At 43.7% G+C, this 21,274-nt stretch overlaps 1 protein-coding gene across 4 annotated transcripts in view; it reads right to left on the minus strand.

The window, feature by feature from the left end:
• RBM47 (RNA binding motif protein 47) overlaps positions 1–21,274 on the minus strand; it is an 80,917-nt gene that overhangs the window by 32,092 nt on the left and 27,551 nt on the right. Inside the window, exons 1-2 of one of the 4 annotated variants that reach the window (XM_061379934.1) lie at positions 13,981–14,017; positions 13,370–13,633 (exon numbers count right to left, since the gene is read on the minus strand). The exons of 2 other annotated variants lie outside the window; for them this stretch is intronic. The gene's annotated coding sequence lies outside the window, so the exon portion shown is untranslated. Of the gene's footprint in view, positions 1–13,369; positions 13,634–13,980; positions 14,120–21,274 lie in introns of those variants that run through there. One more of the 4 variants, XM_061379936.1, reaches the window with a different exon arrangement.

Genomic DNA, 21,274 nt, shown 5'->3' on the forward strand with positions numbered 1-21,274 from the left:
CAGGAAGGGGATGCAGAGAGGAGCAAGGGATGAGTGCAAACTCGGGGGGGGGGGGAGGAGCTGGGGACACAGAACGGAGCTGGAATTGCCCTGCATTCCTGTGGTGATACTGTAGAAAACCAGACTTAGTAAGTTCTGCTATTCATAGATCAGCTGGTTATAATGATGTTAAATCCTCTAGTCCTTGTCTGTCAAATTCACACTGAGATAAGTAGGAACTAAGCATGCTCAAGAGCCTTTGAAGCCTATGTAAGTGCCTAAATACTGTGCTGGGGAGGTCTGACTTTAAACATCCATGTCTGAACAACATATTGAAAAGCAGTTCTCTCTTCCAGACGCAAACTTTAATCATTATATTGCTCAACTCACAGAAACGTCATCAAAATTAAGCAAAAAGTACACAGTCACTTTCTAACCCTAAGTAAAAATCGAGTTTCTGAAACTACGCTACACTTCCATTCCATTAAGCATACGACAGTTTTTAAGTAACCAAGACCCTAAACCAGTGCTCCTGTCTTCAAAACCACCAAACAGGCTTCACAGAATCACAGAATTGTTAGGGCTGGAAAGGACCTCTGGAGGTCATCTAGTCTAACCCCCTGCCAAGGCTTCCCTAGTACACTACATAATAATGTAAAGCTACGGGAATGTCACAGAAGTAATGAAAACATCTAAAGGAGTAACCTACAACAGAGTGAGAAAAATTTGATTTTTGCACTCATGAAAAGGGAGGGCATGCATGTATGGAAAATCCTGGCTGCTGGTTTTGCTGGTTTCAGTACATTAGTAGAAGCATTGTCTCCAGAGAGAGCTGCTTTCCTTCCTTTTCTCCTTCTCTAGAAAGATGACAGTGCACAGAAGGTATGGTTTGAAGGAGAAATTGTTCTTCTCTTATCTTTTTCCATCTTTCAGTCGCTCTTTATAACAGTGTTCAGTTTTCAGGCAACAGGAGACATATTCAGGAAGAGCTGGCCTTCTAATAAAACAAGGAAGAAACACCTAGGACAGGCATAAATAAATCTAAAGAGTTGGCAGGTGTGTAAGGGAACAATCCCACTAGTTGTCTGCCTGGTGGGTTGGAAACCCCTGACAGTTACTGTACTGCCCACTACTGCGGATCTATTTCAGTGAAGGAAAAACCCAGTGTGTTTATTATTCCATTACAGGGCTTGGTTTCTGATGTCCTTACTCTCACAAGCAGCAAAAGCACCAAAACAATGTACTGTTTAATATCAAACAATGCTCTTGTTCCTTATCAGAACAGGAAAGCTAATGCTTGTTCAACGGCACAGCCAGAATGAATATAACTATACATTTAGACTGAGCTTACCAAAGAAAATAAGAGTGAAAGCAGGGAAAACTTATAATAGGAGCAAAAGGAACCCATCACTGCCAGTCAGGAGTGTCTGCAAGTGCCAGTCAAGCTGCAAGAACAGTGTTTTACAAGCTCCAGTTTCAGTTCTTAGCTCAGAAAGAGGAACTGACAGCTGGAGATGTGGTTTGGGAAAATGAATACATTGCAGTTAGTGGCAGAGTGGCATGCGACAGCCCCACCTGATGTAGCGGGGGCATAGGTTGCTGTTGGGAGTCTCACATCTAAGGTGGGTTCTCTGACCCTCTGGCTGCTTTGGAGCAGTTCTTTCTCTTGATTTGGCCAAGAAATTACATCCTGAACAGGCGAGTTTAATTGAAACTATGAGTTCTTCAGAGCACTTTTGGTTCTAATCACATATGCCCTCCATCAAAACTTTTTTGTTTTATTTATGAATAGTCTCAACTAGATATAACATAAGCATGTAACCCCTTCTTAGCTCTTGTCTCTTGAAGAGGAGCTGCAGATACTCCCTTCTCAAGGAGGACCACATTTATTTCCACAAGGGGAAGGAGAAAGAGATTCCCAATGGAGGAAGGGCTGGACCTCTGCACCTCAATTTAGCCTTTGAGAGAGCAGAGGAGGATACACGTGTCCTCTCCATTGTTCAAGGTGGTTAAACCCTCTGCTTGCTTTGATCCTGGGAGCAGCTCAGGGCAATCTGGGATTGGAGTGTTTTGAGGGAGGTGTAAACATTAACATACATATCCCTGCTCCTGCCTTCCTCTCATGGGCATTTGCAGTGCAAGTGGTTAAAACAAACCCTACGCAAATGAAAATGAAGCGTTCCCCTGGGAAGAAACAGGCAGGAAGACAAGACAGAGAGACACCTCATGGCACAGCCTGCCTGCCAGCAGTGTCAAATCACAACATGAATGGAACACTGTTATTATACCCAGATCACAGAGAAAGCACCCCACTGCCAGCAGGTAAATAGGAAAGGTGTTTTTCACAATCAGATTTCCACAAGATGGGTTCATGCTTTGGGGAGGCTGTGCAAAAGAAACAGGCTATTTTTAACAGTCAAGCCAAATGCTTGAAGAAATCCTTCTAATAAGTAGATGCCAGCACAGCTGTGTTTAAGGGTCTGTTCAACCAGCGAGTAGCTGGCTCATAGACTTTGAATACAAGTAATGTTTTAGCATTGTGACCCAAGCAAGAAACTGGAACACCCTGAGAAATGATCTTGGCAAGGATATATAATGAGTCAGAATGTCCTTTTATCTGATGATGCGTTTTTACATGGTGGGAGCTATTTTAATTGCTGTATAATAGTCTGAGAAGCTGCAAAGGGTTGAATGCTTCCCCCTTCAGTACTAGCCCAGTCAACACCAATCATGTTTCTGCTTTGTGTCCCCCTCAGCAAGAAAAATTGCTCTCTCTCCACTGGACCTATCTGGTGATGGACCCGGGTAGCAAGCCACCATACAAATGTCCTCAGGACAGCTGGGACTGTGAGCTGGTCTGCAGCTCTTCTGCCTTTTGTTGTGCATTTTCCTTACTTCTAGGCCTGGGGAAAGAGTCCCCTCTTCCTGGTATTTGTGCTGCTCTTTTACACATGAGCAGCCAGAAAAATAAATGAGAAATAAAGCATGCTAGTGAACCAGAAATAAATCCTGTTTGAAAGCTGACTTGAACGGGTGATCCAGACAGTTACATTTGTTCTGGTGAAGGTTTTCTGAAAAAAAACCACAAAAATAATCCTCCCAGACTCTTTACCTAACCCTACATTAATTTTGTAGAAAAGCCCCACCAAAATATTTGACCCTATCTATCTCTTACTGACAGGGATGACAGCAGATTTACACACACTATAGATTAACTACAGGACTAGAAAATGCTACTCTCAAATATTTTTATAAGCAAACAAGAAAACCTGTTGCACAGAAAAACACCACCAATATAATATGCTTATCTGAGGCCTCAAAAAGCTGCCCTTACAGCTAAAAATATCTAACATTTATAAAGTTGCTTAATTAAAAAAGTAATGTTTTAGTTTGGTTTCTTTTGGGGGGGGGGGTGGTGCGTGTAGTCAGATGAAAGATCTGGAATGGCCAAATGCCAGTTGCTGAGCTGTTTGCAATGGCTCCTCTCTCAGGAACTGCCAGCATCTCTAATATCAAAACTCCACCTGCAATGTTGAGAATTGAGCATTAACTGTATTCCAGAGTCAAGCTGGTCAGCCAGATTAAAGAGGAGAAGCAGAGGGAGGTAGCACTCATTGACTTGTTTGCAGATCTGTTTGTCAGATCCTTGCAGATGCCCTCCCTTGCACAAACTCACAGACCTTGCATGCTACCAGTCTGAAGGACACAAACCATAGTTATCTTCAGGTTTTTGCTTCCCTTAAGACAGATGTGACTGCTGTCTTAACACAGAAACTACACTATAAGCTAGAATAACCATTTTTAAAATTACTTGGACTTCACTCACAAAAAAATAACATTAAGTAATTTACATAATTACAACTCCGGAAAACCTGAGTCTAAACAAAACAGCAAAGTCCCTAGAACTGGACTGGACAAGAAGGAAAACAAATGAGAAGACAAAGATCATATCAGGCCGTAGCCTGGCATGTTAGCACAAACCTATTCCCAAAACACTGACAAAATGTGACTTCCTAAAACACTGTCAAAATTTAACTTCTTCAGAACAGTCCTTTTTTTTTCCACATGCATCTCCAGTATATTCAAGCATAAACCCATCAGGCCTCAAAGTGCAGCACCATGATAAACTTAAGTGTCAGTTAATAACTTGCCAAAGTAGAGCAATCATGGACTCTGGACAAAGTCTGGTGAGGTTGCTGGAGAGCTACCCAGTGCTATTGGAGACCTGCACCATGAAGTGCTGTTAGAGGATGGCAACACAGAGACCCTGACCTTCATCAAGTTGGAGTTTAAGGCTACCCATCTCCATAAAGGAAGAAACGGAAGAGTTTTGAGAGTTGCCAGTTTTGTTAGTGTCCATCAACAATTCTAAGAGTTGACTAAGAATGATTATTATGCATGGTTTTGAGATAATTCCTTCTTGACTTTTTAAACTTGTTCTTCAGTTTTCCATAAAACAAATCTTTAATTAGACTCCCAATGCAGCAAAGTACCTAAGCAAGTGAAAACAGTTTAAATCTCATCTACATTAACACAATTCCAATGTGTTTAAAATGATACATATGCTGGCTGGGGTGGACGCCATCTGCCTCTCCCAAAATGTAGCCAGAGGTTTCAGTAGCCTCCCTGCCACTACAGTTGATGCACAGAAGAGCTTTCCCTGTGTTTTCACTCTGTCTTGAAGACACTCCCAAGCAATTCAACAATTTCTCTATTGAAACTTCCCTGTTTAAATGCAAAAGAAGAACAGAGCTGAGCCTACAGAGTTGAATGAACATAAACTGAAATGCCTTCACTAAATTTCATTTCCAAGCCTTTTCTCTTTTCTTCCACAGGGGAGATGTGTCTTCATGAAGTTTAAAAAGGAAGCTCTCTATATATCTTGTTTCTCCTTATAAAAGGTTGCTCACTTTCTATTTGCCATTTCAAAAACTGACTAGAAAGAAACACATTCTTAATTGAAAAATGCTTAGCTGTAGACATGTACATAACTCCAGTTAGTGAGAGCATCCAGTTAGTATTTTTATCCAGCATCATCATTAACTCACCAACCATTTATATCAAAATATTCTGTAGCAGAAAATGATTTACTGCCTAGAGTGAAAAAAAAACTTTGCATATACAACAGCACCATACTAACCTGCTGTGCATGGCTCTAGTTTTAATGTGAGCTCTCTGTAATTATAGTACTAGCACAGAATCACAGTGATGGTTTTCACCCTGGCTAATCTCAAAGAAATTATTCTTTTCAGCCTCATTGGAGAGATACACAGCACAAGGTGGACTGTGAGGGTCTTTGATGACTTTAGTCCAGGGTGAAACCCACTGGGACTTTGTGAAAGAGGATGGTAGCCTGTGGAGCCTGTCAGATATGTTTCTGTTGCATTTATTGACTATCTGATCTGTTGGAGTGACAGTACAGCCCGGCACAAGCAGTCCAGGAGGTTCCTCGATTGTGTGGAAGACAACTTCCTTCTGCAAGTAATAGAGGAGCCAACAATGAGAGGTGCCATGCTTGACCTTGTGCTCACCAACAGGGAAGGGCTCATTGGAAATGTGAAGCTCCAGGGCAGCCTTGGATGCAGCGACCACGAGATGGTTGAATTCGAGATCTTCAGGACAGCAAGAAGAGCGTGCAGCAAGCTCACTGCCCTAGACTTCAAGAGAACAGACTTTGGCCTCTTCAGGAACCTGCTAAGTAAGGCTCCATGGGATATAGCCCTAGAGGGCAGGGGGACCCAAGACTTTTGGTTGATATTCAAGGATCACCTGCTACAAGCTCAGGAGTGTTGCATCCCAACTAGAAGGAAGTGCAGCAGGAGGGCCAGGAGACCTCCTTGGATGGATAAGGAGCTGCTGAGGAAAATTCTAATGAAAAAAGTCTAGAAAGTGGAAGCAAGGACAGGCGGCCTCAGAAGAGTACAGGGATGTTGTCTGGGAAGCTAGGGAAAAGGTTAGGAAAGCTTAGGCCCAGTTAGAATGAAACTTGGCTAGGGATATTAAGGGTAACAGGAAGGGATTCTACAGGTACATAGCAAATAAAAAACAGATTAGGGAGAACGTAGGTCCCCTCAGGAAGCTCTCAGGAGAACTGGCTACAGAGGATTTGGAGAAGGCTGAGGTTCTGAATGACTTCTTTGCCTTGGTCTTCAATGGCAAAGGCTCTGACCACATCATCCAAGGCAGATGCAGGGACTGTGAGAATGAAGACCTTGGGCCCACTGTAGGAGAGGATCTGGTTCGAGACCATCTTAAAAACCTGAAGTACACAAGTCCATGGGACCTGATGAAATCCATCCATGGGTCCTGAAGGAGCTGGCAAATGAAGTTGCTAAGCCACTGGTCATCGTATTTGAAAAATCATGGCAGTCAGGTGAAGTTCCCGATGACTGGAAAAAGGGAAATATAACCCCCATTTTCAAGAAGGGGAAAATGGATGACCCAGGGAATTACAGACCAGTCAGTCTCACCTCTGTGCCTGGCAAAATCTTGGAGCAGATTCTTCTGGAAGGCATGCTAAGGCACATGAAAAACAATAAGGTGCTTGGTGACAGCCAACTAAGGGGAAATCCTGCCTGACCAATTTGGTGGCCTTCTATGATGGGGCTACAGAACTGATGGACAGGGGTAGAGCAGCTGACGTCATCTACCTGGACTTGTGCAAAGCGTTCAACACTGTCCCACACGACATCCTTGTCTCTAAATTGGAGAGACATCAATTTGATGAATGGACCACTCGGTGGATAAAGAACTGGCTGGATGGCTGCACACAAAGGGTTGTGGTCAATGGCTCAATGTCCAGCTGGAGACCAGTAACAAGTGGTGTCCCTCAGGGATCAGTGTTGGGACTGGTCTTGTTTAACATCTTCATAGCTGACATGGACAGTGGGATTGAGTGCGCCCTCAGCAAGTTTGCCGATGACACCAAGCTGTGTGGTTCGGTTGATACGCTGGAGGGAAGGAATGCCATCCAGAGGGACCTTGACACATTTGTGAGGTGGGCTGATGCCAACCTCATGAAGTTTAACCATGCCAAATGCAAGGTCCTACACCTGGGTTGGAGCAATCCCAGGCACAGCTACAGGCTGGGCAGAGAAGAGATTCAGAGCAGCTCTGCGGAGAAGGACTTTGGGGTGCTGGTCGATGAGAAAATGAACATGAGCCAGCTTCTGTGTGCGCTTGCAGCCCAGAAAGCCAACCGTATCCTGGGCTGCATCAAAAGGAGCGTGACCAGCAGGCTGAAGGAGGTGATCCTGCCCCTTTATTCTGCTCTTGTGAGACCTCACTTGGAGTATTGTGTACAGTTCTGGTGTCCTCAACATAAAAAGGATATGGAACTGTTGGAACAAGTCCAGAGGAGGGCCACAAGAATGATCAGGGGACTGGAGCACCTCCCATATGAAGATCGGCTGAGAAAGTTGGGGCTGTTCAGCCTGGAGAAGAGAAGGCTGCGTGGAGACCTCATAGCAGCCTTCCAGTATCTGAAGGGGGCCTATAGGGATGCTGGAGGGGGACTCTTCATTAGGGACTCTAGTGACAGGACAAGGGGTAATGGGTTAAAACTTAAACAGGGGAAGTTTAGATTGGATATAAGGAAGAAATTCTTTCCTGTTAGGGTGGTGAGGCATTGGAATAGGTTGTCCAGGGAGGTTGTGAATGCTCCATCCCTGGCAGAGTTCACGGCCAGGTTGGACGAAGCCTTGGGTGGCATGGTTTAGTTTGAGGTGTCCCTGCCCATGGCAGGGGGGTTGGAACTTGATGATCTTAAGGTCCTTTCCAACCCTAACTGTTCTATGATTCCCCTTATCTCCAGATTGTGAAAAGCGTGTTGCCTGTAAGCCTCTGGAAATCCTACCCCCTCTGGTATTTTGGTGTATAGAGGATATCAGAGGACACTGAAGCATAAGGTCTTTCAGAAGTCGGAAGACAAAGTAATGGAGAAATCAAGAAGACAGGCTTGCTTAGGCCCTTTTTACTGCTCTTCAGCACTGTTGTCCTGTATTTCCACCTGGATGACCCCTATCTGCTATGGGCTGTGATAAGTCTCTGAGACAGGCAGCTCCTTCAATGTTCAGATGGCTCCCCCACTCCCTTCACACACCACTCTCAGTTTTTTTCTGTGATATTGCTCCTCCTCATGGCAGAGGGCAGCAGGGCTCCCCAGTGCCCACCCCATTTCATTCACTTTCCACAGAGAGCTCTGGAATTGATGGTGCTCATCTGCTAGATGTTTGGTGTCTCATGCTACCACCTACAGTACTGGTTTTGCTGCCACTGTGATTATGCCTATACTTGCAGCATTGCAGTTTCAAACAATGTCCCCCTTGCTAAGAGATTCCCACTTGACTGTGGATGTCAAGCTAAGCTTTGTGCTTCAATACTGATTTACAAGGCATTTCAAGTAAAAATGAGGTTGTACTACTTCAAGTAACCTCCATTGTACCCACTCCCTGCCAGTGGTACCGATGGTACTCAACACCAAGCCTAACAATCTTTCCGTGCAGTAATCCTAGGCACTCTTTCTACATTTTCATGCAGATATGGTGCCTGAAGAGACCTGTAGAGGTCCATAGGCACCATTGTTTTTGCCTGGAACTCCATTCAGAGCTCTCCTTGCCATTATGTCTATTTAAATGGCCTGGGCAGTCATAGCCCTGTCAGATAAAGCATTTACTGGTAAGCATTATCAGATGAAGCCCCTTCAATATGCAATACATAATGGCAATGTAGCTCCCAAGGATAACATTAGTAGGAATAAGTACAATACCAGATAGAGAAGGGTTTGCAGAAGGAACATTTTAGCTATCAATTCCACTGTTTAACACCAATGGACTGAGTATTCATACTAAATTCAACCTGAAGCTGCCTACCCATGAATTTTCTATTGTCAGATCCTTAGTTTCAGCTTTATTTTTAAAGTTGTCTGCCCACACAGAGCTGTGATGTGAGCATCTCTGGGAGCCATTCAAGTGGAAGACCTCCATGATAGAGTGACTGCCCTGAGTATTGCCTGGGGGAAGCATTAATGAAAGTGCCATAAGCCAGGTTAGAAAAAGCTGTTTCTATGCATTACAGAATGTTTACACAGCCATTTTCCCTTTAAAGCATCCCAAATTTTTCAGGTGCAAGTGTTCAGTTCAGTAAAGCTTAGCATAATCCCAGATGACAGTCTGTCTAAGAAACTGCCCAGAGGAAAGATCCAAGCAAGATGTGCATTTTTTTTGGAGACCACTAAGAAATCACATCACTGCTATAGTGCCACAGTGTTTGTCTGCTAATATATTTGCAGGAGGTAGGAAGGACTGGAATAATGACTGTTGTCTGCAGCTCTTCAGAAAGGAAAACACGTAGTAGTGCAAAATGTGACTTCCTTCACCCAATACTCAAAAGGGTTTTGTTTGAACAACGTGGTTTTGGTTTTAGTCATATACTCCTGATACAAGAAAGGCAACCTGATGACCTCTCAAGCTTGATTCCTTCCAAATATGAGGGTTAAATGGCACTGCAACTTTTGCTCACTGTCTTTTGTTTCTCATTCTCATGACCAGGGAGACGCAGGGAAGAAGTCCACATGACTCAGGACACTGTAGAATGCGAAGCATGCCTTCGTTTAGTCAGCCATTACAAAAAGTGATCTGCTAAAATTATGGGTTATTATTTCTATTTTTGCCTTCCAGTGTGTTTGATACTGACAGCTGTTGTTAAACTGTGGAAGTAAAGGGACCCAGCACCAGGGAGGGGAGGGCAGGGCAGGCTGCCATTCTTTTGGATAGGTATGTTTAATCATCAACTATATAATGCACTCTGATCTGTGCGACATCTGACTTTTGATGAGATGAAAGTTCTGAAAGTTATTACTGAAAGCAACAAATTGCATAAAGAAATATTCTAATTGAAAGTACACCTTGCAAAGAACTAAAAACTAAATCAAGATCTAAGCATTTGTTTCTCATTGACATCACTGGGAACTGCATATACATTCATCCAGCATAAAATAATTTTGGTAATTAAAATAATTAAAGTTACTTCATTTTGCAGAAATTATATTTCATGTTCAGCTGCAATTTATAGGTTAACGCTTTGTGTTATTTTAGCAAAATTGAAAAGCTGGTGTTTCCATGCATCGCTACAACTTATGCTGAGCTGGAAATGAGCAAGGGTAAGTTTACTTGTCTCTAATCACTGTCCTTTAAGGCTTGCATTTTACCTGATCATTTCATTCACTGCAACAGAAAGAGGAAAACCAGCTTATTGTCACATAAATATGCTTCTGCAGCTGGCTCTGAAAAGGTAAATAATTTCCCTCAGAAAACTCTTACTCCTATAATAGACCCAGTGAAATTCATACTTCTGCCTTAAGGAAATAAACTACTTAAATGCTAATGTTTCACATTTAAATATTTTAAATTGCTTCCAAAGTAACACAAAGGTCGTGTGGGTGTTCTACAACTGGACAGCTACAGAAAATATTTTCCAATATCCAGAAGCAAAAGCAGGGAGCTTCATCTTCATAGAACGAATGAGACTGCCAGAGACCATGGGGCCATTTGCTCTTCTGTCTCAATTCCAAAGTATCTGCAGTCACACACACAGTATCACAGTATGTTAGAGATTGGAAGGGACCTCAAAAGATCATCTAGTCCAATCCCCCTGCTGGAGCAGGAACACCTAGATAAGGTTATTCAGGTGCTGTGTCAGGGATAAAAAATAGTATCTGTGAAAGTCTCCACTCAGGGTATGGTCTTGAACAAAGAGGTCCAGCGCAGCAGACCCCAAGCAACCAATGTGATCCAGGTGATTTGTTGTCTTTGCAAAGGGGGAGTCAAGGAAAGTGATTGCAACATCTCACCAGTGGTGTAATGGCTGCTACACAAACAAGTACAATAAACAAATGAAAGCTGCTGGAACAAGTGCTTGAATTCATGAGGTCACTGAGCTCACAGCCTGGATGCTCCTCATGGCACCTTCTCAGTGACAGCCCTGTCCCCTCCTGCGGAGAGAGGGGACCCATGCTACTCCTGCCTCTGCAAAGGCACTGCTCAGCATGCAGGGCCCGGTGCACATGACCAAGCTGGGAACTCTTCTGGCACTTTCTGGGGGGAAGACAGCAGAGTTTTGCCATGCCCCTGCTATTCTTCTGCAATCCTTGCTGTGTGAGTTGGTTGTGGTTGTTTTTTTTTTTGGCAGGGTTTCTCTTTTCTTGCCGTTCAAATATTCGGCCATCCAAATATCTCTATTAAGAGAATCATGCTCTTCCACAGTACTTGAAAAGATTATTCCCATTTTAATATATCCCTTTAATATGGTCATTTCTGGTTCAAATATAAATTGGAAATTTGGAAGATTTGTGGGATCTGTGATATTTTATTTTGCATAGGTCTAGCAGTAATGCCTATTTTACAGGGACTGCCTTTCAAGGTGAAGGAAGACATCTTTTTAACTAGTGACTCTCTAACCAGCCCTGGCTAGGCATTATTCTTGGTCTTTTCCACCTTGTATATACAGAAGAAGATTTTGCAGAGCAGGCTGTCCTCGTGATCCCTGTGCAGCCCTGTTCCTTTCAGCATATGTACACAGGTTTGACCAACTGAAACTTGGTAAACAGCAGTGCTGGAAATCAAGTGCATGGAATGAAACCTGCTGGATTTTTTTAGCATGTAATTGTATGTTATTATTTACTGAAACAATTTAACTTGCCTATAATTTACAGATATTTACAAGCCCCTTGCCCTGAAATCTATCTGATACTGTTAATGACTTGTTGATTCAGAGACAGAAAGGGGCTGGCATTGAAAGAAGTCCCCCGTAGTGCAAAGAGGATTCAAAAGACTGAACAGATTTTGTCAACAGTCCTACTTCTTCAATTTAAGCTACATAATCTGCCTCATAGTCACCAGCTAGAACCTTATCTTTGTATGAAAGCAGACAAGATAACATTGTCACCACTGTCTTTCATTTTAGATATTTATTTTTTAAAATTCAGGCCCTATGAGCTCTGAGATAAGATCTGACTCTTTAGTTACTGCAAAAGAAACTTCTACATCAGTCTAGCATACTGCTAAATATTGGAACCACCATTCCTGGGAGTAGAGGGTGAGAATCACACATCAGACATGGCACATAATGAAAATCACAGGTTTTAATCATGGGCATGCTGTAAGTCTGTGAATAGTGAAACTATGGTGCAGCCTTTACCAAAATGTCTCTTGAATCATATTTCAGTCCTTTAAAGCAGACACTTGTGGGGATCCAGTTGCTTTGTTCTCCCGTATTCTTTTTTCCCTGCGCTTTGTTCTAAGAGTTCTAGTACTGCTAAGAACTGAAACTGCACTTATAGTACTTTTAATAAAGTAAAAGCGTTGCCACACTTCAGTAACACCTAACGCCACTGAGCATTCACTAAGCATAAATAGCACGTCATGTACAAGCCCAGTTAGCAAACACATCGAGAAAATCTCTGCCACCTCAGGGAGGATTGAAGCTAGCAGGAAGCACAGCCAGGAACCAACACTGGTAAAACGGAAGCCACAAATTAAGAAAAAATCCCCTTCTTACTTTTATTTTGTGCACAAAACATACTGTAAGTAGATTGTGAATACTGACTACATATCAGTCACTTCACACTGAGCCCTTTTCAATATTACTTGGCAGTTATTTAGGATGTAAAAGGTCATTTCTGGGGAGTCACCGTGTGTACTTATATAAAGACGCATCCATACCAGCAAAGCACACACAGAGGATGGCTCCTGCATGAATGAGTGAGCTTTCACCATCTGGTAGAAAGATTCAGTCACTGAGCAAACTTAAAATTCCAATAATTATTTGAATCTATTCACCTTCACATCTCTTAGCGGCATATGCATTCCAGGAACTTCAGTCCTGGTATTTTTTCTGTGTCTATTGTCTTGGAACATGGAAAAAGTCTTGAAAAAATTAGTTACTTTGCCTATTTTTGCAAAACTCGTTCAAAAATCAGCAAGTATTTTTCAGCATGAGTCACTATCCACATCCCTGTTGCAATAATCTGGTTATGCATTCTCATTAGAAACTGATTCCTGTTCCTTCTCTTCAGTTAGAAGATGAGCAGAAGCCAGCTGGTTTGAGTTTTATTAGAAAACCATAAAGTGTTCAAATGCAACTGTGCATTAATTCCGTTTGTTTGCTTGAAGATACAACAAAACCAAAACAACCAGCCAATCAAGCATGGGTTAATCAATCGCTGCTTTAGATGAACCACCCAGTCAACTACAGTTGATGCAAGAAAACTGCAAAATAGCAATGCTAACCCTTCTTCCGACTTCTAGGGAGCAAACTTTTGGCAAACCTTAGAAACAAGCACCATCACCCTTCTGCCTCTCACAGCTGGGAAGACTGAAGTGGAAATCGGTACCTGGGTAGAAGCCGGTGTGCTCCTGTGGGTGCTGGGTCCCGCTGCCTGCCTCTCTGGGCAGCTCAGCAGCTCTGTGGCCTGTGCTGCTCGCTTGGGTCAATGTTTCACCAGGCTGTTTCATCCGCTGTCCCACCCTCCCTGCAAACACCCCGTGGCGGAAGGCAGGGCCTGGGCCACAGGTGCAGAGGCAGTGCCAAAAAGGTTTCCCCTCTTCTACCCACCCTGTCCTCCACAGGGAAAACAAAGCACATACAAAAGGGAAACCTGCGAAGAGGGGGACATAAGGAAAGAGTGCAACAGAGGGGGGAAAAAAGTACATAAATGTGCTATTAATAGATAATTTGTGGGAGGCAAGTCATGATAACCTTTCTCTGTATTGTTCTAAGGCTGCATGCAAGCCAAGGCGTGCCTAGCTGAAAGCTGAGAGGGAATGCTTAATTTATGGGAGCACATAAATTTCCAAATAAATCTTTGTCATAAGAGAGCAGTCATCCAAATCATAGCTAAAACTTCAAAATGGCAACAAAAAGACCTGAAACCGCATGATAAAATAATGCAAAAGGAGCCTAAACACAAAGATGAAATGACCGAGGCAATCTGCGACATTTTACCTTGCAGGTGGACGCTCTGCTCCTGCCTCTTGGCTTCTCGGGAGTGCCTCAGAGTTAAAGCTCTACCTGCACTAACTGGAGCCTTCCCGTTCCAGGAAAGTTAACAATTACAAGCAGAGGGCAGCCAAAACGGGCTGGCAGCTGAATGCAGCACTGACAAGGTGCCGCTGCCGCTCCCTGAGGACAAGAGGACAGTCGCTGAGCTTGGGAAGGGCTTGGAGGCTGGGACTCAGTGGCTGCTCCTAACCTTGGAGGCCCTTTCTGGACCTGGGACACAGATGTATAATCACGGAGGAGCAATGGGAACATCTAGGCAAGCCGGCAGCAGCCTGTGCTGCGTGTCCAGTTCACCCAATACACACGAGCCTGCTCAGCTCTCCAAGGTGCCACCATTTACTGTGGGTGTTTTCAGCTGTGTTGTTCCCTCCTGCTGATCTCCATTTTACTTTCCTTTTGCCTGGAATAGGAGAGACACAAGAGGAATCTCTCACAGATTTGGTATTTAAGGCCACTATGGTGGCTGCCTGTGATTCCCTGGTAGGACAGGCCATTGACACCAGCAGAGAAGGCATATGGACTTCCCTGCAGCTGCTAGACATAAACCCACTGCTGTAGGACAACATGCAAGACTTGGTAATGCATTTTGCATAAGACTTTAATTCCCAGCCATCAGCTAGTATGCCCTGTAGATAAAAACCCCTCTCAGCTGCTTTACAGCATCTGCTTCAGCCTGTGAGCAAGAGTGATGTGATGAATGCACAAGGGAGGAACAGACCCATCTTCTGCCAGCTTCTCAGGCTTGTGGCAAGACACTTGCCACATCACCTTAGCTTCTCAGTCCTTGCTGACCCCCCAGCTGTAAGTGGAAATAACAACCTGCTATTTCACAGAGCTGCTTGGAGTCTCAGCTGTGGCTATCACCTTTGAGACCCCCAGGCAGAAAGAACAGTCTTATCTGAAGGAGCTTATCTGCACTTAAGACCCTGCCTAACCAGCTCACAGGAGCAGGAGCTGCTCCTAGCAGTCTTGCTCCACCTGGCGTTGAGAGCTACTCTCAGAGGGGTGCATTAGGTGGGCAAGAGGGGAGGTCCACCCATCCTGTTTCCCCCTTCTGCTTGGATAAGGACTCCACTCAAGATCTTTCAGATCTTCCCAGCAAAACTCAGGTTGAAGAGACCTCGTTTCTGTGAAAAGGTTTGCTTTTGACAACTTGGTGTTTCTTGGTCACCAAAGACTTTAAACAGAAGACTGGAGAAGCGCTGCCCACTCATCTGGATCAGATTGAGATTTTTACCACCATTGTGTTTCATGTCATGACAGTGCTGGTCTGGTCTTTGGCAAGGTTGGAAACTGAGAGTGCAGTGGTGAGATTTGGAAGTAGGAAGGAGGCACACCGGTACTTGAGTTGTGAAGCCAGTTCAGATTTAGTTTGCCTGGCAGCATAGACAAGGTCACTGGCTATTATGGGAAGGTTGTACAAACACTCACTTTTCCACGGTGCTAATACTTGTGCACGCATATTAGCCTGGTACAGGCATAAGAGAGTCAAACCGTAGCATTGACCCACTGAGACCAAAGGACTGCAAGGAAACTCAGTTATCAGTCAAAACTATCAGGTGTAGCTACTGCAGAAAAATGATGGCTCTACTATGGTACAGCTAAAGTTGTATCATGTCACCTTGGACAAATAGAGCAGTGGAAAATTTGATGGGTCCTCCCACTAAATATGCCCTTGTAGATAAGCTGATACAATACAACAGAAACCAAACTTTTTTTTTTTTTTATATTGTTGCACAAGGAATAAGAAAAAAAAATATCCTCCCTATAATACCTCTGCACAGCTACCACCTTGTGAAAACTCAGTCTTTCATTCACACAAGCTTGTGAAACCTTTTTCTGGTTTTCAGAGATTAGCCTCTAAATGAAAATCATCCAAAAAATAATGACTTATACCTTTCTTTCTTGTAAGAAAGTGGTAACACTTTATAGGACTTTATAGGATGCTACATATGAAAGCACACTGTGAACATGAGCAACTGGATTAAGTGCCACTGTGAAGCATTTCCCTGAAGTGTTGATGCCTCTGGCTCTTCAGCAGGCCAGGATAGGCTACGATAAATTTTTTTCCCCAAAGGTCACAGAGCAAGACAGTACTATATCCACAGTCAGCTCTGCAGGTATCATTGCCCATGTCCCTGAAACAAGTGTGGTCAGCTTCTGGCCAAACTGAATTTCTTTCTGGTCTCAGAGATGAGGTTTTCACAGCTGAGGGCTTGGAGAGAGGCAAATGCTTCTCAGGAGGCCAAGTCTGCCCCTGTGTCACCTGGTCCAAAGTTCCCCACACCACACATTCGCAGATAACCAGGGGTTGGGTTTCTGATTAACACAGTGCTGATAGGAGGGACTGTGACCCAGGGGAACTTGTGTTTCAGTCTCTTCTCAGTGCACAACCTTTGTCACAGAGCACAGGTTTCAAGGGCAATGTAACACTTGTGTATTAACTTACTACAAATGAAGGAGGTGCTGGGTTGTATAGCACACAGACCATAAAGTCAAACATTAATTTAGTACAGACACCATATAACTTCAGACTGGCTTGGTAGCAAGTAAAGTAAAAGATACGGATATTAAAAGTGAAAAAGCACCTAAGATTTGTGTGCCCAAAGGCACTTTCAATGAAACACCAATTTGATTACAAAGCATTAGCAGCCTTAACAACACATAGGTCAAACAACGAAACTAAAACGTTGGGGTCAGGTAACAGTAGGGGAAATTTCTGTGAACCTTAAGTGGGTTTTAATTGTGTCCAGTTCTCTTTCAACAGATGTATTTTGTATTTCACCCTGAATGGCAACACTCTCTTTGGGGAACAGTACAGATCCAGAGGGGCTTCTGCAGAGGTTTTGAAAACTTTGTATTCCCAATAAAGAGCTGAGCACATGGTGCTGTCAGGAATATGTTCAGACCCATCCCTACGAAGTGTGTTGAAACAGCTTCCCCAGGAAATACTGGTACAGCACCTGGTACGCCCCCTCCTCTGGAGCAGAAAGCTTAGCAACCACCTGCTGCAAAAGAAACAGGTGGGAGGGGAAAAATAATCACTGTGAGCTGTAGATGATCTTTATCCTACAGGAAGATAACAGAGATGTGAAATGTGACTTGAGAGGGCTCTTCAGCAGTGGCCTGAAGATGGCACACATGAGGACACATCTCCAGCTGTGGGCTTGGCTGGCTGGGCTCTCAGAAACCACACCTGGCCATCCCAGCAGTGCAAGGGCCTCAGCCCTGCCAAACCTACTCATCCCATTGGTCCATGATTTAGGATCTTGCACTGAGCTTTCAAAGCAAAATGCCCTGTAGATCATCATCTATTGCAGAATGAGTCTTACGCAGTGGACAGGCAAAGTGCTCCTCTGTATCACAAAGGAAAAGAGATCGCAAACTATTTACAATAAGCTTCTGCTAGGTGATCCCAGAGCTGTATGGCTGGTAGCTTCACTGAGTAGAGTTTTAGTCAGCACTATTCCCTCAGAGGGACCAGACCTTGAAAAATACACAAGACACATAGGAAAACTTGCTTGCAATTCACAGGGAAACTGAATGTTGATGGGAAGTATTTGCAGGGAGTTTCTATAGAGCTGATTTGTTAAATACTTGGCTAGCAAATAATAGGCAATGCTGGTACAAAATCCTAGCCAGGCTAGAAAACTCCGCTAAAAAAAAGGCTTTGTTCAAAATACAAACCACCCCATCCCACCTTTCTTGGTCACTCCCTTATTTACAGCTTTCTTTTTAAAAAAAACACCAACCAACCAAAAAAAAAAAAAAAAAAAAAAAGAAAAAAAATAGTATTCCAAACCCTTCTCATCCAAAGGCTTCAGGGAGAACTGCTTATTTTTACTTTATCTGTGTTTTATATGGCCACACTACTCTAGCAATTTAGCAACTTTTCACTGCAGACAAGTATTTCAAAATATCCCCCTTCGTAGTTGTTGAACCGCTTTTACGTGTATTACTGCATTGCATGATGCCACCCACAGCCACTCTTAGGAAAGGGTCATGTTGGAAACACAAGGGTTTAAAATCACAGATGTGCTTTCCCCACCGGTCTGATTTTAGCCAAAAGCCCCTCAGGTAAGCTGCTTCTCAGATTTCCCTGATGGGACAGTTACTGAATAGGGAGAATCTCAGGCTCAGGCTTCAATGGTGCTGGTATATTCAGGATCCTCACTGGGCAGTCAGGGGTCTGTGTAGTTTGGGTGTTTAAGCAATGTCCCCATTGTGTCCCTAGTCCCTTGTCTCTGCCAGCGCAGACCAGGAACAGAGGAGCAAATGGGCAGGTTGGCAGTGATCTGGGAGGGGAGATGTTCTCAGGAGCACTAATGGCATCGGGAGTATCTGGCAGTAACACATCTGCTCTGGACTGCCATCAGGATGGCACTGGTTGCACAGAGCAGTGTCTGTAGTGCATTGGCGGGTAGGTAGCATGACAGAAACATACTCTGGCAAAGCTGGACAGCTTTTCAGTACAGTGGAGAATTATTACTACTTCAGGTGTAAAAACATGCATTAAGCCACATTTCTAGAAGAGCTTGCCTCTCACTTTAGGCACCAAAATAAGCCCTCACAGAAAACAGCCATTACCTGGGCACAGGTGTTACAAGAGTAGCAACAAAGCAGAGTTTATAAATCAGCCCACTTCCCAGGGAGGCTGGTGTGGCAGCTGCTGCCTCTCAGACTGTGCTCAAACGCTGCAAATGCTTGACCTGCAGTGCGTGGGCAGGGTCCTCATGGAGTCCCTCTCAGTGGGTGCCATGCGCCACACAGATGTGCTGCCAGACATGGAGGACATGTAGAAAATGTATTGGAACAAAGTATTTATTGTTTTCTGTGACTGTTGCTTGCTTAACTTTGAAAACTTAACCAACCCTAGGGTCAGTATAGTGGTTTTACTCATTTTTTCCTTTAAAGGGGTATGACTAGGAAGGGAGATTGCTTCCACCTACATTTCAGTTAAGACATTTTTAATTAGTTGGTTAACTAGACCTATTATGTATATGATTTAAAAAATTATAAGCCATAGTTTGTTATATGATTTTTTTTTTCTCCCTGTAGTTCATTTAAGATAAGGAGAAACTGTTTATTTTATACTGGAGAGTACTTAAATCAACATGAATGGGCTATGATTTCCAGATAATGTCTATATCTATTTATCTCTCTATTATCTATCTTTCTGTAAAGACACATTAAGTTTTAAAATGCTTTGGAAGTTCTGATTGTGTATGTGGAGCTGTAAAAAGTGGGTTTTAACATTGGAACTGAAACTAGCCTGTAGCCATTTAGCAATGAGCAGTCATCCTAACACCATCCTCAGCAACTTATGTCAAACTGGGCAAATATTTGCCATTTAATCCAATACCTAACATTTGCTGACATGAAACATCTTCATCAGACTCCGCAAGTGCAGCTAGTTACTTTGAATAGATCCCAGGAGATAAGTAACATTTCTATTTTTAAATAATGCTTAAGAAAATAGTACATATGGAGATTTTATAGCTGAATGGAAAAGCTGGGGCTCAATCAGCCTTTCCAGCAGATACTGCCAAGTAGATGAATGAAATTCTTGTTCTTATTTGCTTTGCTCAGAATCTTAGGAGGTATTGATGCAGATCTCTGTGATGCCAGCTCCTGAGGACTGTACTAAAATATCTGGAAGCTATTTATTGCTTAATTACCTCCATGCAACCAAAACCACCCCTCACACAGATGCCTTTTATAGCACCTCCATCTCATCATTTGCAGATGAGTGGGATGAAGGTCTGATCTACACACAGTGAGCCTCTTGCTTTGTGGTCTGCCTATCAACTGCCCATGAGAGGTATTTAGCTGCCTCTTGCTCCTCCCTTTTTGGATAACCCCAAGGTAGAGGGAGGCTTTCTGAAACAGAAACAGCTTGAAAAGAATACGGTGCCTAGAAGTAGCAGTGTGGCTAAAACATAGCTGGAGCTACATGGGCAACCACAAAACCAGGAAGAATACTGAGGGTGCTTAGAATGGAGTCAGTGACTTGATAATGGTCTGCAAGGAAGTTAATGGAGAAGCACAGAAATTAACAGGCATGGTTCAGGAGGAAGAGGAGTTGTTTACAGGGCAGGTGATGGATGGAAAGGAGGGTGGAGTACAGCTGAAAGGCATCTTGGGTGTAGAAGAGATGGGAGGAAATGCTTAATTTCTAGAGGGAAATTAAAAATAGGATGGAACAACCCAGATGCTGGGGTGGGGTAAGGTGTTTTGGAGGGACAACTGATAAGACATAGTAATGCTTGTGAGAAGGGAGAACATGACAGTTGAACTGGAAAGAGGAAGCAGTAAATACAGGATTTGCAGACGATGGCTGTAAAGAAATGTATATGAGTCAGTTAGAATAACAGTGTACTGAAAGAACATAACCAAGAGGACAGCTAAACCCTGGATGAAGGAAGAATTGGTGGACCATCTGCCTTCAACCACTGTACTAGGTGCTTGAAGCCATATTGGAACAAAAGTGGAAGAAATGCAGTACACCTAGGGAAAGAAGATGAAAAAGCCAGAGGTGACAGTGCAACAGAGCCCAGCCACAGAGAACCAGGCAAGTTAGGGCAAAACTTACTTGTGTGGTGGAGCTGGTCATGGGGCAGCTGGTGAGATGCAAACCATCCAAAAGGAACTGATGGAAAAACCAATGTGATGAGAGCTCAGAGATTTAAAGATCAGCTGGGGGGCATTTTTGTGACCAGAATAACTCATGAAGTGAAGCAGAGCGGTGAGGCTGAGAAGGTAAAAAACTAACAGGCATGTGGGACATTGAATGGCAGCCGCTCTGCTGAGAAAAGAGGGATTCCCAGAATGGCTGGAGGGAGCCTGAAGTGCAAAATCTGGGAAAGAAGGAGCAGGATGTCTGCAGGTGGTTGACCAGGAGGAGGAAAGAGACGCATTGCTGGGTGCAAGCTGAAGAGGCCTGAGGACACAGCAGTCCCTTGGTGGCAAACAGCAGTGCAGAGTCAAAGGCAGTGGTGTTGCTGATGGGCATAGGCAGCAGCCGAGGCAGCAGGGAGGGCTGGGAGAGAGAGGACCAGATACTGTCAGGGTGAAAGGAGTGAGCACTGAAGCAGTAACGATTCAGAGAGAAAAATGTAACAATGAACCCTTTTGCTGTTTATAATAAAAATAGCCCCAAGCAGATTTTCATAATTATTAAAAACCTTCACATAGAAGGAGCCCAGGAGAACCAGAAATGTCCTCTCTACAGTAGCTA

This window comes from Neopsephotus bourkii, unplaced genomic scaffold (assembly GCF_033783945.1).
Source record: "Neopsephotus bourkii isolate Nb327-2 ecotype Australia unplaced genomic scaffold, CSIRO-AGI_Nbou_v1 NB_1780, whole genome shotgun sequence".
Classification (NCBI taxonomy): Eukaryota; Metazoa; Chordata; class Aves; order Psittaciformes; family Psittacidae; genus Neopsephotus; species Neopsephotus bourkii.